Source organism: Cebus imitator, unplaced genomic scaffold (genome assembly GCF_001604975.1).
Source record: "Cebus imitator isolate Cc_AM_T3 unplaced genomic scaffold, Cebus_imitator-1.0 Scaffold50, whole genome shotgun sequence".
NCBI lineage: Eukaryota > Metazoa > Chordata > Mammalia > Primates > Cebidae > Cebus > Cebus imitator.
In genome coordinates this window covers 2,933,326-2,945,506 of record NW_016107365.1, presented here as the reverse complement: position 1 = coordinate 2,945,506, position 12,181 = coordinate 2,933,326, and the positions used below count along the sequence as shown (strand labels likewise).

At 45.2% G+C, this 12,181-nt stretch overlaps 1 long non-coding RNA gene across 1 annotated transcript in view; it reads right to left on the bottom strand.

Moving 5' to 3' along the window:
• Positions 1 to 385: 385 nt before the first annotated feature.
• Positions 386 to 12,181, bottom strand: part of LOC119471097 — a 75,167-nt gene continuing 63,371 nt past the window's right edge. Inside the window, exons 2-4 of the long non-coding RNA XR_005200095.1 lie at positions 3,464 to 3,569; positions 2,439 to 2,594; positions 386 to 522 (exon numbers count right to left, since the gene is read on the bottom strand). This is a non-coding gene — a long non-coding RNA (uncharacterized LOC119471097). The remainder of the gene's footprint in view (positions 523 to 2,438; positions 2,595 to 3,463; positions 3,570 to 12,181) is intronic.

Below are 12,181 nucleotides of genomic sequence, written 5' to 3'. Positions count from 1 at the left end.
AGTGAATGTTGAGTCTCTCCTCTGCCCTGACAGCCAACTAGCTTCTTTCTCCATAAGCCACCAATATAATTTGTTTCTTGAAGATCCTTCCAGAATAGTTTACACACATATACAAATGGTAGTATGCTATACATGCTGTTTTGCAATTGCTTTTTTGACTTAACATTTTTTGGAGATATATGCATGCATAGAACATATACACACCTGTACACTGTATTAGCCAGGGTTCTCCAGAGAAACGGAACCGATGAGATACAGAATCTCTCTGTACACACACACACACACACACACACACACACACACAGACAGACAGAGAAAGAGAGAGAGAGAGAGAGAAAGAGAGGAGATTTATTATGAAAGATTGGAAAGATTGGCTCACGTGATGATGGAGGCTAAGAAGTTCTACGATCTGCTGTCTACAAGCTAGAGAACCAGGACAGCTGGTCGTGAAGTCCTAGTCCAAGTCTGAAGGCCCAGGAACAAGAAGCTCTGATGTTTGAAGACAGAAGATAGATGTCCCCACTAAAGGAGCAAGACCAAATTTGCCCTTGTTTAGCCTTTTTGTTTGAGTCAGTCCCTCAACAGGTTGGATTATGCCCACCCACACTGGGGAGGGTGGATCTTCTTTACTCAGTCTACTTCTCAAATGCTAATCTCTTCTGGAAACACCCTCACAGGCACACTCAGACAGGATGTTTTACCAGTCATCTGGGTATCGCTTAGCCCAGTCAAGTTGACATATAAAATTAACCATCACATGCATACATACACCATGTGCATACCTGCATAATATTCTACTCTGTAATTTATCAAGTCCTCTATTGATTGATATTTAAATTACTTACAATCTTTTGCAAATAATTCTACAATTAAAAAGAGACATGGTACATTTTTCATTTTATACAAGTGAGAACACTTGTAGGATACATTCTTACAAGTGGAACTACTTCATTAAGTGTTCCCTTGCCAAAATGTGAGATTGTGATAGATATTGCCAAACTGACTTGCATCAGTTTTTGCCCCTACGAACAATGTATGGGGTTGCTGCTTCACACCTTGGTTTATATGATAAACGACTTACTACTTTTTAATCTAAAGTAGTTCAAACGTTGGGAACACTATAAACAATGCCATAGCCCTATGAAGAACACATTCTTCTTCTTCTTTTTCTCTCTTCTTCTTGGACAATTTCCAGGCCAAATTTCTGCATCTTTGACTAGGCTGATTCATGTTGCAGGAATATGGAAAAGAGATAGCTTAGGTTTGGCGCTGAGATAGGGAGCATTTCACCAAGGCCATCTAAAGTGACCGAGTGAATGCTGCTGTCCAATGGCTGTCTCATGACCTGCCTGAAATGACCTAATTGGCCACTTCCTTAATCTGAGTAGGATGTGCAACTCTGCAGCCTACAGACTCCTCCTCTAGGCCAGGCACCAGCCCTCCAAACTCAGTCAGGCTCTCTGGGAGGGTCTAACACAGTTGCAACCTGACTGGGCTCTTGCTGGGGTAACGACCAACATTCTCACCGTCTAATTTTTATCAAACATTGGCTGTTTAAAAGCCGTTTCAAAGAGAGGTGTCCTGAGTTCCCTGATTTGTTTTGACAGCTAATGATCTAAGTGCCATTTAGTATTGTGAACACAGACAGCAGGATGGCAGAGTGGGGATGGGGCCTGGCCCACCCAGCCCAGCACATAATAGTAGGAGCTTATTGGGTGTTCCTCATGTATCTCACTCAAGCCTCATAACCACTCCTCCAAGTATTATTTCACCTATTTTATAATCAAGATTCCAGAGAAGCAAAGTAACTTGCTCCAGATGACAGAGCTACTGATTGTGAGATCGGGTTTTAACATTGGTACTGTGCCCATAACTCCACTGGATCATCCTGTTGCAGCCTGTCCTTATGGTGTGTCTCCTGCCTGGAGAGTCCTCACCACCCCCTCCAGTCCCCCACCCTGCCCAGTCTCAAGCTGGCCTATTAGGAGGCCTGAGGCCAGCCCAGCACAGATGCTTGTCAACCCTGGCCAACCGGAGCTTTCAAAGGGGCTGAAGGCAGTGGGAGATGGAAGGAAAGCACCATCCAGTGTTCCAAGAGAGTGCTGGAGTCCAAACTAAACTTCAAGCACTTCCTCCTGTTTGGACAGCCATTCCTCCTGTATGCTCCTCATGGCCCCTGGCCCTGGCTTGTCCCTGTCACACTTGAAGACTCACTGACCTCTCTCTCTGCCCTTGGGCCAAGCCCTCCTCCCCTCTGCTCCCATAGCAACCACTCCCAACACAGTGAATTATAAAACTGTTCCCTCCTCTGTCAACACCAACTAGGAGCTTCTTGAGAGTGATATTTGATATTGTTAGGTCCTCACCTTTTTGGCCCCAGTGCCTCACTCAGAATAGACCTGTCCTAAAGTTTGTTGACGTGAACTGAAATCTCTAACCTGATCCAATAGCACAAGAGCCAGCAATCAAAGATGAAGCCAAAAGACCAGCTGGGGAAGTGAGCCGCAGAATGGGCAGATCCAGAACGTTTGCTTGGGAAAAGATACCTGAGGTCCTCCTTAGGGGTGGCAGCCCCATATTCATGAGTGGTCAATCTAGGTTACAGAAAAAGGGTCAGGGTAGACCATGCCCATCTCTGAAAGTTCTGGATTCAGGCCCCACCTCTCCTGAGAAGCCCCTTCTGCCTATTTCCAGCCCACAGATTTCTCTTTTTGCTCCAATTCCAAAGTATGCATTCTTGTACATGGCTTTGTTCTAACTGGACATAACTTTTGACATATAATGTAGTTCTCCAAATCCTTACAGCTAACCCTGATACAGCACAATCTATGTGTCCAACACTGTTGCAGGCCTAGATTCAATCCAATAATCTTCACAGTGACCCTACATGGAAGGTACTATTATTATACCCTTTCTACAGAAATAGAAATTGAGGCACAGAAGTGTTGAGTAGGTTGCCCAAAGTCACACAGTTAGTAAGTGGTAGGCCCAGATTCAAATTCAGGTAGTCTGGCTTCAGAATCTATGTCCCTAATCATCCCAAGTGGAATGGAAGCCCCTGAAAAGTCACACTCTCGCCCATTCCCCACCAATCTATGGATCCCTGCACACTGATTAAGAATCTCAGTGACATCCTTTGAAGAATAGTGGGCAATAGGATAGCTGACTCAGACCTGCCTATGCCTCGGGATGTTATAGGTTAGGTCAGGGACCACCTGGGTTTCAAAAAGTGTTAGCTCTTTTTGATATGCCTTTATGGGATTCATGGCCAAGGATGCCTTTGGGTGTAGATTATGTCTTAGAGATCTTCTCCTCCTGCCTTCCCCTTTCTGTGAGTCTCTGCTGATTTATTCCCAGTAATAAGGGAAGAAAGCCAGCAGGTACTTTTCCCAAGGAGTGTGAGTGTGTGTTTGTTCTCCGTTAATGAGATGGTGGAAGCCATGCCAGCTGGAGTTTTACTAACCTGAAAGCCCTTGCATCCGACCTTTCCAGTATTGCCTTCAGTCTAGAAAGTAGACACCAGAAGCTGAGGGTGACAGAGCAGGTGGGTTTTACAGGTTGGAAGTGTCCTAGAGTTGGGAGAGAACTGGGAGTTACTATTGCCACTGTGTTAGGTGGGGGTGGAGGAGGTAGGTCTTTAGCTTCACAAACAAATGGGGTGATTTACACAGTCAGTTACTGCTCTTGCATTTACTTAGAGTTCTGAGGAGGGAAAGGAAAAGAGAGAGAAAGGGGATATACCTACTGGGATAACATGAATGAGATCTTGGGTAGCAGGGATTTCTGACCAGCTCCCTTTCCCAAGGTGCTGCATTGCAGAGCTTTTCTTCTACCACCCAGGCCTCTCTGGGGTTCAATTTGCATTAAGCACAAAGTGCTGGGAGTGTGTTTACTCTCATCTGGAAGTGGGTCATGGCATTCTACCATCAGGAAGGCAAACCAGGCCTGAATACCACATTGAGAACACCCACGGTCTCGATTAGCCATGTAGCGCTGGGGCTTGACGCAGGCGTTCCTGCACCACCCACCCCCTCGAAATCGAACCAGAGTGATTTATGCCAGGTTAGAAGTAAAGGAGGCTGCTTTTAGTTATTTCACTGCATGTGCCTCCTGCCGGGTGGCCAGCTGGTGAAACACCCGTGTGGGCTGCTCGAGTTTTCATATTGATTTGCAAAGGCTCCCACTGATCCAAATGTCATAGCTGGTCTAGTACTCAAAGTTTAAATTCCTTGATTTGGGTCAATTGTTTTGTGCAAACCGAACCTGATGACAGTCTGCCCAGAATGAGTAAGTATGAACGCTGATTCTAAGATGACATGACAGATCTTCAAACAAAGAAATCTGAACTCGCATATTTGCAGTGTTCACCTGCGAGGTCGACACTGACATTTTTCTTGTTCGTGAAACAGTTTTGGAATCTCTCTTTGGAACTCCAGAATTTACCGTACCTTCTTTTTGCATGCTTGAGGAATAGCAAAGATTTGGTTTTATTGAGTGTGCATTTGATTTTTGGAAACTATCAAAAATAATTCAGAGTCAAATCTGATAGGTCAGGCCAGTAATCACACTGGGTGATACCATTTGGGACTTAAACCAAAAAGCATAATTATCAACTAATATATTTAATTTTGCTTCCAAACCAGCCCTGAAGGCTGCCAAAAAGAATAATAGAATTGTTTCAGACAACTGCAGCTTCCCAAGGTATTGATATCTTACAGGGCTAGCATTTGCTTGGCTAAAAAGGTTGTGAATTACTTGGGTTTTTAAAAATCATCCTTATTATTTAAAATCACACACATTTATGTAAAAACCTCCTCCTCTTCTTAAATAACATATGATTTCATTGGTGTGTGAGCTTATTAACTAGCACTGTTTTTCCTGTATTTATCATAGGCCATTAATTTATTTCAATAGTCCTACCATAGCTCCTGTGTTTTCGTTGGCAGCAGTCCAGTTCCTGAATGTACTGCCGAGCAAGGAGCAAGTAGTTTATCATAACAAGGGGCCGGGATTATTGTCAAGAAAAGCAGAAGGAGGTCGCATCTGCCCTGCCGGCCAGGGGCTGGAATTTGATGTGTGCTTCTTTTCTATCCAGGGCAGTCGTTTCAGGGAGGTCATCCTCTGCTGTTCAGTTCATTTCACTGTGATTTGCTGAGCGCTAAACGCGCCGTGCCTGGCATTGGGCTTGAGAAGGTTTAAAGAGAAGGAAAACATGGTTGCCCCCACCTCAGGGAGCTCATCGATAACTGCAAGTGAAGAAAAGGCAAATGACAGGAAAGAGGTGCAAATGAAATGCCATGGGGCCACACAGGGGGCAAGACTGAAAAAGGTGTCCCAAAGCAGGGAGATCTGAGGCACAGCCCACAGAGGGTGGTTCTGGCAGTGTGACTGGAGCCCAGGTTGGCACAGAATCTGCAGCCACCTACCCTTCTTCCAACAACCAAGTTCCCAGCCAAGCAGCGACAAGCTGGGCCAGGTCCATGTATGGGATTACAGCATTAGGTGAGAAGTTAATCACAAACATGAATCAGCCTTGTTTTTCCCTTCTAGGCTCGGCTCCTGAGCTCTGCAGGGGAGTGGGCAGGGCCCCTCGCTGTATGTACAGGAAATCATACTGGGGGAAACATGAAGCCAGTCATTTCTCACCAGGACCAAGCTGTTACCTGCATCTTGAGATTACAGGGGAATTTATTACGTTACATAGGAAGAGAATCCCCTTGGTGTGACAGGCAGGAAGAAAAACCGTTCATGGGCCAACCGGCTTCTTCGGTTCTACCCTGGCTGTGACCACTGGGCAGTGTCTCATTTCAGGGGGACCCCACCACCACCCCAGCTCTGCAGCTCCTCTGGGATGAATGCATCTAGGCCAGAAACCCTTTTCTGCTAAGGTTTCTGTTCTGTTTTCTCCCAGCCTATACAGAAACTCTACTTGTCCAAACCAGCAGGACTGGGTTAGGACCTGTGGTTTTGCCAAAATCCTTTCCCTTCCTAACCCTCTCCTGGAATGTCCTACACTCTCGGCCACTCTTATGTTCCCTCACATTCTTACTACTTCAGCTCGAGAGCATCCCATGTGCCACTGAATATTTGCAGGATGGCTGTCCCTTGCAAAGACTGGTGATGGTGTCTGTCTCCATCGCTTCGGAAACCCCTGGCCCGTTTTCAGCTTTCATAAATACCACCCCTCTGTCTTGAGGCTGACCTGACTGGGCAGCCTTTTAATGAATGCTATGCTTGGTTCAAAGTCATGCCATCGTGAAGTATTTCCCTCCCTTCTAAATTCTGTTTGCAAAATCCTCAGTTTCCACCAGCTCTTTGCAAAGAAAAGGTCTCAATATCATCAGAGCAAACCTCTCTAGGAGCCTAGTCAATCTTAGTAGGTAGCCAGTATTGCTAAGTGTTTTCTTTCTTTCTTTTTTTTTAGAGCACTAAAGTTGCTACATGTAACTAATTAATCAGAAAACTTTAGTGACTTTGACTTCATAGGTCATCGCACAAGCCTACTAATGTTCGAGAAATTCCATTTAACTCTGGGTTTGAATGTCACATCTATTTATATAGCAAAAGGAGTCTAATTCTTTTTTATTTCCTTCTGCCCCAAGAAATTTTCATCTGGGAAACAAGGGCTAGGGAGTACTAGCACCAACAGGGTTACTTACTATTAAAGCTTAAGTCAGTCTCAAAGTTGGAGTCAAAATTAAAGTGAACTTTGGCAGTTTGATCTAGAAAACTTCCGAAGGAAGTGGGTGGCCCGGAGATGGCAAGCAGGAGGGGACTGAGGAGGAATGAGAAGAGCGCACGGGAAAAGTCACACACAACAAATCATTCAGGGAGGCTTCTCCCTTCCTAACCAACAGAGCTGCACAGGGGAGGGCCCAGATAACGTGTGTCACCAGACACGGACCTGTGTCCTTCTAACACAGACACACAGACACCAGAGGTTATGCACGCACGCACCCCTAAAAGTCAAAATCACTTGTTATCAACGAAGCCCATGCTCACATCTGGACAAAGGCAGAAAGGAAGGGGATGAGAACACACACACACACACACACGCACACGCACGCTCACCCGAGACACGGATAAACAAGCATGCTGCCTCAAGCTGTCACCTTGCTCTGTAACAGGCTGCAGGGGTCTTCTCTTGGGCCGCTCCTGGTGTCTTTTAGGGCTAATTGTTTTCTCAGACCTCTGCTTTTACTTTCAACACAATTAAACACATTAACAGCTCAGCTCAGCCACGAGATGCCAAGACCATGGGGTTGAGGGAGGAAGGGAAGTGGTGCCCAGAAGCAGCGCATAGGGTGTGTGAGAAGACGGGGTGGGCCTGTGGGGATGAGGGAGCTGGCGCATGAGCACAAACACTTTGGAAAACATCTGTACCTCAATAACAGCTTACGGCCAACCTCAGGAACCAAATTCACAAAAAGTCTCAGTGGAAGGTGGTGGCCTCATGCTGCTGTTAGTTACCTCAACCTCTGGCAAGCTATTTGTGGGACAGCCTGTGAGGATGGCAGATGGGAGGCTCAGCAGCTGGAAGAGCTTCTGGCTTTCAAAAGCTTGACAACAGCCCCTGGCAAGTTGACGTCATGCTAGATTCTGAAAAACCCTGTGGTTTGTCCACCTTCCAACCTACCTGTTCACTTGGACACTCCAAAAAGTCACCTGAGTGAGGCACTCCTCAGATAATGGGGTTTTACACTGTTGAAAAGCTGATAAATTTCAACCCTGCTGCAACTACCTTTCTAGATAAGTGAGGGAAGTTTTAGGGAAATGAATCAAATTTCCCTCACACTGACTCAAGTGGAAGAATTAGTCTTTTAATTCTGAAGGATGGTTGAAAAATGCTAATGGACGTTTATATTTAGAAAATAGAAATAACTTTTATAAAATTCTAATTTTCCAAATACTTCCCACGGAGTGCACTGAGGATGTGTTCTAGTTCTTTCCACATAAAGCACACATTTAGATAGTCCCCTTTAAAGGAACGAGATACACAGAACCTCCCCATTGAAGGATTGGTGGTGCATGGAGACAGCATGTCTTGAAGATTCATGTTCCAGGAGACGCCCAGGTGGCTAAACGGTGTGCTGGGCACAGCGCCTTGCTGTGGTCTTCCCCACCACCATTCTACCTGGTCAGCATCTGCTCAGTGGAAGAAGAACAACAACATTCTACACGCGGGAGGAATCAAAGGCCTTTCCGGAGAAACAATGCCTATCCACTGAGGGGGTGTCTGGGGCCCAGTAACTCAAGAGAGAGCTCTGAATTGAAAGAAATGTTGCAGAATGTCTAAGGGCTTTCAGTGAAGATGCAATCTCCTAATGGGCCTACAACCCCCAGAAGGCCCAGCACTTTGTTAGATGCACAGGAAGCAGCACAGAGCTCCATCCTCATGCAAAATTCATAACACAATCGATCCATGGTGTCCATTTCCCCAATTGGAAGAGACTTTCAGTGTGTTTAAATGCCAAAGAGAAAGAACTAGCATATCCAGAGACAAGTAGAAGATACGGAAAGGAAGGGGGATTTGGGAAGAGGCAAGAAGCAAGAATCTAGAGAACAAGTGGAGGGGCTGGTCATGAACAGAGGCAGCCTCTTTCCCTGTCATAGGAGGGTAGGTCCCAGCTGCAACTGGGCTGTTAGCTGGAGTCTGAGCTGCTCACCCACATGGTTCCAATTTTGTGCGTAGGCAAGAGCTGGCATATATCACCTAAGTATTTTTGCAAGCACTCAGCCTTTCAGCATTGGAGCTGAACAAGGGGGAAAGAGAACAATGGTGAGCGGTCAGGATCCTGAATGGAGCAAGGCTGTGTGACAGGAGTTCTTTGTATTTGTATGATGTTCTTGACATTTTTCTAAACTGTTCACTTTGGAGTTAATCAGAGAAGCTGGAAGACACCCTGGAGATGTTACTCATGCTGTGCCCAGAGATGACAGGTCTAGCAGATCCCAGAGGCAGAGCCCCTGGTTCAGCAAAGTCTTTAGGGGCCACGGAGGAGCAATTTCAGCCTGGGCTTGGGTGTACTGCCTGGTGCTCGACCAGGAAAGATGACAGCGGAGCCGCTGCATGACACCTATTGTTGTTCTACCTGGAAAAGCCCTTAAATGTGAGCATTTAAATTATACCCTCTCTCTATCAATTTAAAAATGAAATCACCTATACCTAGTTATTTCAAATCAAAGCATCTTGTACTTAGGGTTAGTGACTTGGCTCTTACAATGCCCTATCTCCAGACTCTCACACGGCTCTTGGCACATAGCAATCACACAAGAACTCCCTGAATGAATGAATGAATGAATGTCTGTAGGACAAGAAAGTACGAATAATAAAAATGAAAAAATAACTTGGAAATGGCTGAAAATCCACTGAAGCAATTTCTACTTCCTCTCCATCCTTCTGGATCAAAGGATTAGTCTGACATTTGATTCAAAGATTTTAAATCCTTAACTTCACCATCCATTCATAACATATTGTTTATAGATCCTTTAGATCTCTTTATATACACATTCTTTTCTTTCTCCCATTTTGCATTAATGGGATCAAACAGCACATCTTATCTTACGAGCTGTTTTTCTCTTAGCAGTACACTCTAGACATCTTTTCCCAATGTCAATAGATGCCATTTTGGCATCTAATTCTAAGTGATAGTAAATGTGGGTAGACATAAGGTCACCACCCAAAGGACTATGGGGAACCCAAGGGACATCTGCATTTAAGAGGCAGGCAGAAGAAGAAGGACCCACGAGAGACTTGAAAATGGGCCAAAAAGATGAGGGAAACTCATGGAAAAATAGTAACACAGAAATAAGGAAGGGAGAAGTTTCAAGGAGGAGGAGGAAGTGGCCACTGGCCCAAATGCTGCTGAGAAGTTTGATAAGGCAAGGGCTGAGAGAAAGAATTAATTCAGCAAGAGGTGAGTATGTTATGCTGTCCACTGTCTCAACTTCCTCATGCTGTGAAATGAGAAAGGAAATTCTTGTCTGTTTACCATCTGGACAGGAGCATTCTTCAGCCTAAAGTGATGTGAACATCATATTTTGAAAAGGTATTGGTTAGGATCACATTTAGCTGCATTTAAGAGAAAACCCAATACAAAAGACTTAACCAAATGGATTTTATTTTGCTCAGTTGAGAAGAAATTTTGGGGTGGGCAGTCACAGGGCTGTTACAACTGGTCAAGGTAGTCAGCAAGGACTCACATCCCTGACACCAACCATCATGTTTACATTCCAATCAGGAAGACAGATCAAAGGATTATGTGCAAAATGTTTATATTATGCAAGTGTTTCCATTTCCATAAGAAACTCTACCCCATAGACTTTGCTTACACGTCATTGGCCACAACCGGGTTGCGTGGCTACTCTCATGTGTCGGAATATCTGGAGATAGGAGTATTTTCTCCTGAGCAGGTTGCCAACCATTTCTTCTGACAAGAGAGAAGAGAACAGATCCTGGGGAAGCAACCAGTGGTATCTTCTACAGGGTGATTATATGAAAAACTTAGCATAACGGCAGGCAGGCTTGAGATTTAAGACGTCTCTTTGTAAGAGGCCAAAATATTAAAGCAATCCATTTAATTCTAACAGGAAGTAAAGAATAAATCACAATCAGGCCCCGGCTGGTTTTCCTCATAAAGTAGGTCAGTTAGAGGGATCAGTGTCAGCTAAACCTCTGTATTCCAGTCCTTTCAGTTTTAATGACAGGCCCCTTATATTTTAAAATTAAATTTCACCTTGCAAAAATAGTTGGAAAAATCTAGGCTCCGAAAGTTGCTAGGAGACCTGAGGGGCCTTACTGGGTAAGCCATCTGGGGCCTGAATTTCTCTTTCCTGATGACAGACGCGCCTAAAACCTGTTCACTCTCCAAAGTTGGTCGGAGGTGGGTGGAATTTCAGCTCTGAGCAAACACAGGGAGATACCCCATCACCAGGCCACAGTAATTTCTGCAGGAAAGAGCTGCCGCCAATTCTCTGAGGTAGGAAGGGAAGCCAAACTGCTGAGGTGGAGAAAAGGTTTCCCAACCTTCCTTCATGAAGCAGTAACCCAGCTATAGCTGTTCCATTTTCTCCAAGGCTCCTCTGCCCTCATCCTGTTAAGGTTTTCTCCCCAGGGGGGCTGGTCTCGAAACAGCATGCTACTAGGGAAAAGGGTCCCTGAGCGGCAGCCCAGGATAGCTGAGGCCATCTGCAGATGCCATGATACGTTTGCTTTTCTGCCAAGCCGCTGCCATCTCTCTGCCCCTGTCTCCCTGCCCCCCACATTGCTCGAATGATAGCTTTGTTAGCTAAATGTGAGCACATTCCAAGCCGTTCATCTAAATGAGCAAGTGCTTTCTGGGAATAGGTCTGATGAAAGAGAAGCCGAGGAGAGCTCTGTTAAGCCTGCCAAGCCCTGGCTGCTGAAAGGAAGTCCGTATTATTTTCAGAGGTTGGAGTGTGCCAGGTTGTGGTGAGACACCAAGAAGAGGCAGAGTCACTTAGCAGGATCTTCATTCCTGCCTTGCTCTCCTGGCCTGGCACCCTCCCGCTGAGGTTGCGAGATGGCTCTGGGGAAATTCCATTCCGTAATTCATTTAAGCAGGATAAACAGAGCCCCTGCTCTGGAAGATCCAGCCCTGAGCAAAAGGCACTTGGAATCGACATGGGGGCTCGAATGTCCCTGTGAAACATAAACATAAGGAGGCAGGAGACATGAGATGCAGCCGGCTCTAACCCCAAAAGCCATGGGACCCGAAGAAGTGACATCGCCTCTCTGTTCTGGTCTCTCGGTAAAGTGATGCTGGACTTTGTGGATTCCTGAGGGGCTGCAAAGGTTTTTAAGAGTTTCCACAGGCATTATTTGATTTAAATCTGATTTTAAAATTTTCAACAATATTAAAAAAAATAGGAGGTAATCAAATATGACATGGGCCAAATTTTAACCCACTGAAGACTGCCAATGTGTTCATTATAATGCCATGCAAACACCTACTTGTGGGTAAACCTTGGAATGAAGCTGACCTGCCATCTGTTTAATAAAAGAGTATCTGAGGTTGCAAGGAAAGCTATCTTCAAAAAATAATAATGATAAAAAACCAGTTACCATGTGCAACTAGTTATCTGAATAAGGATTTTGTCCATATCGCACGACCAAGCATTCCAGAAATAAACAGGGCACAGGACAGACCTGACTCCTCTT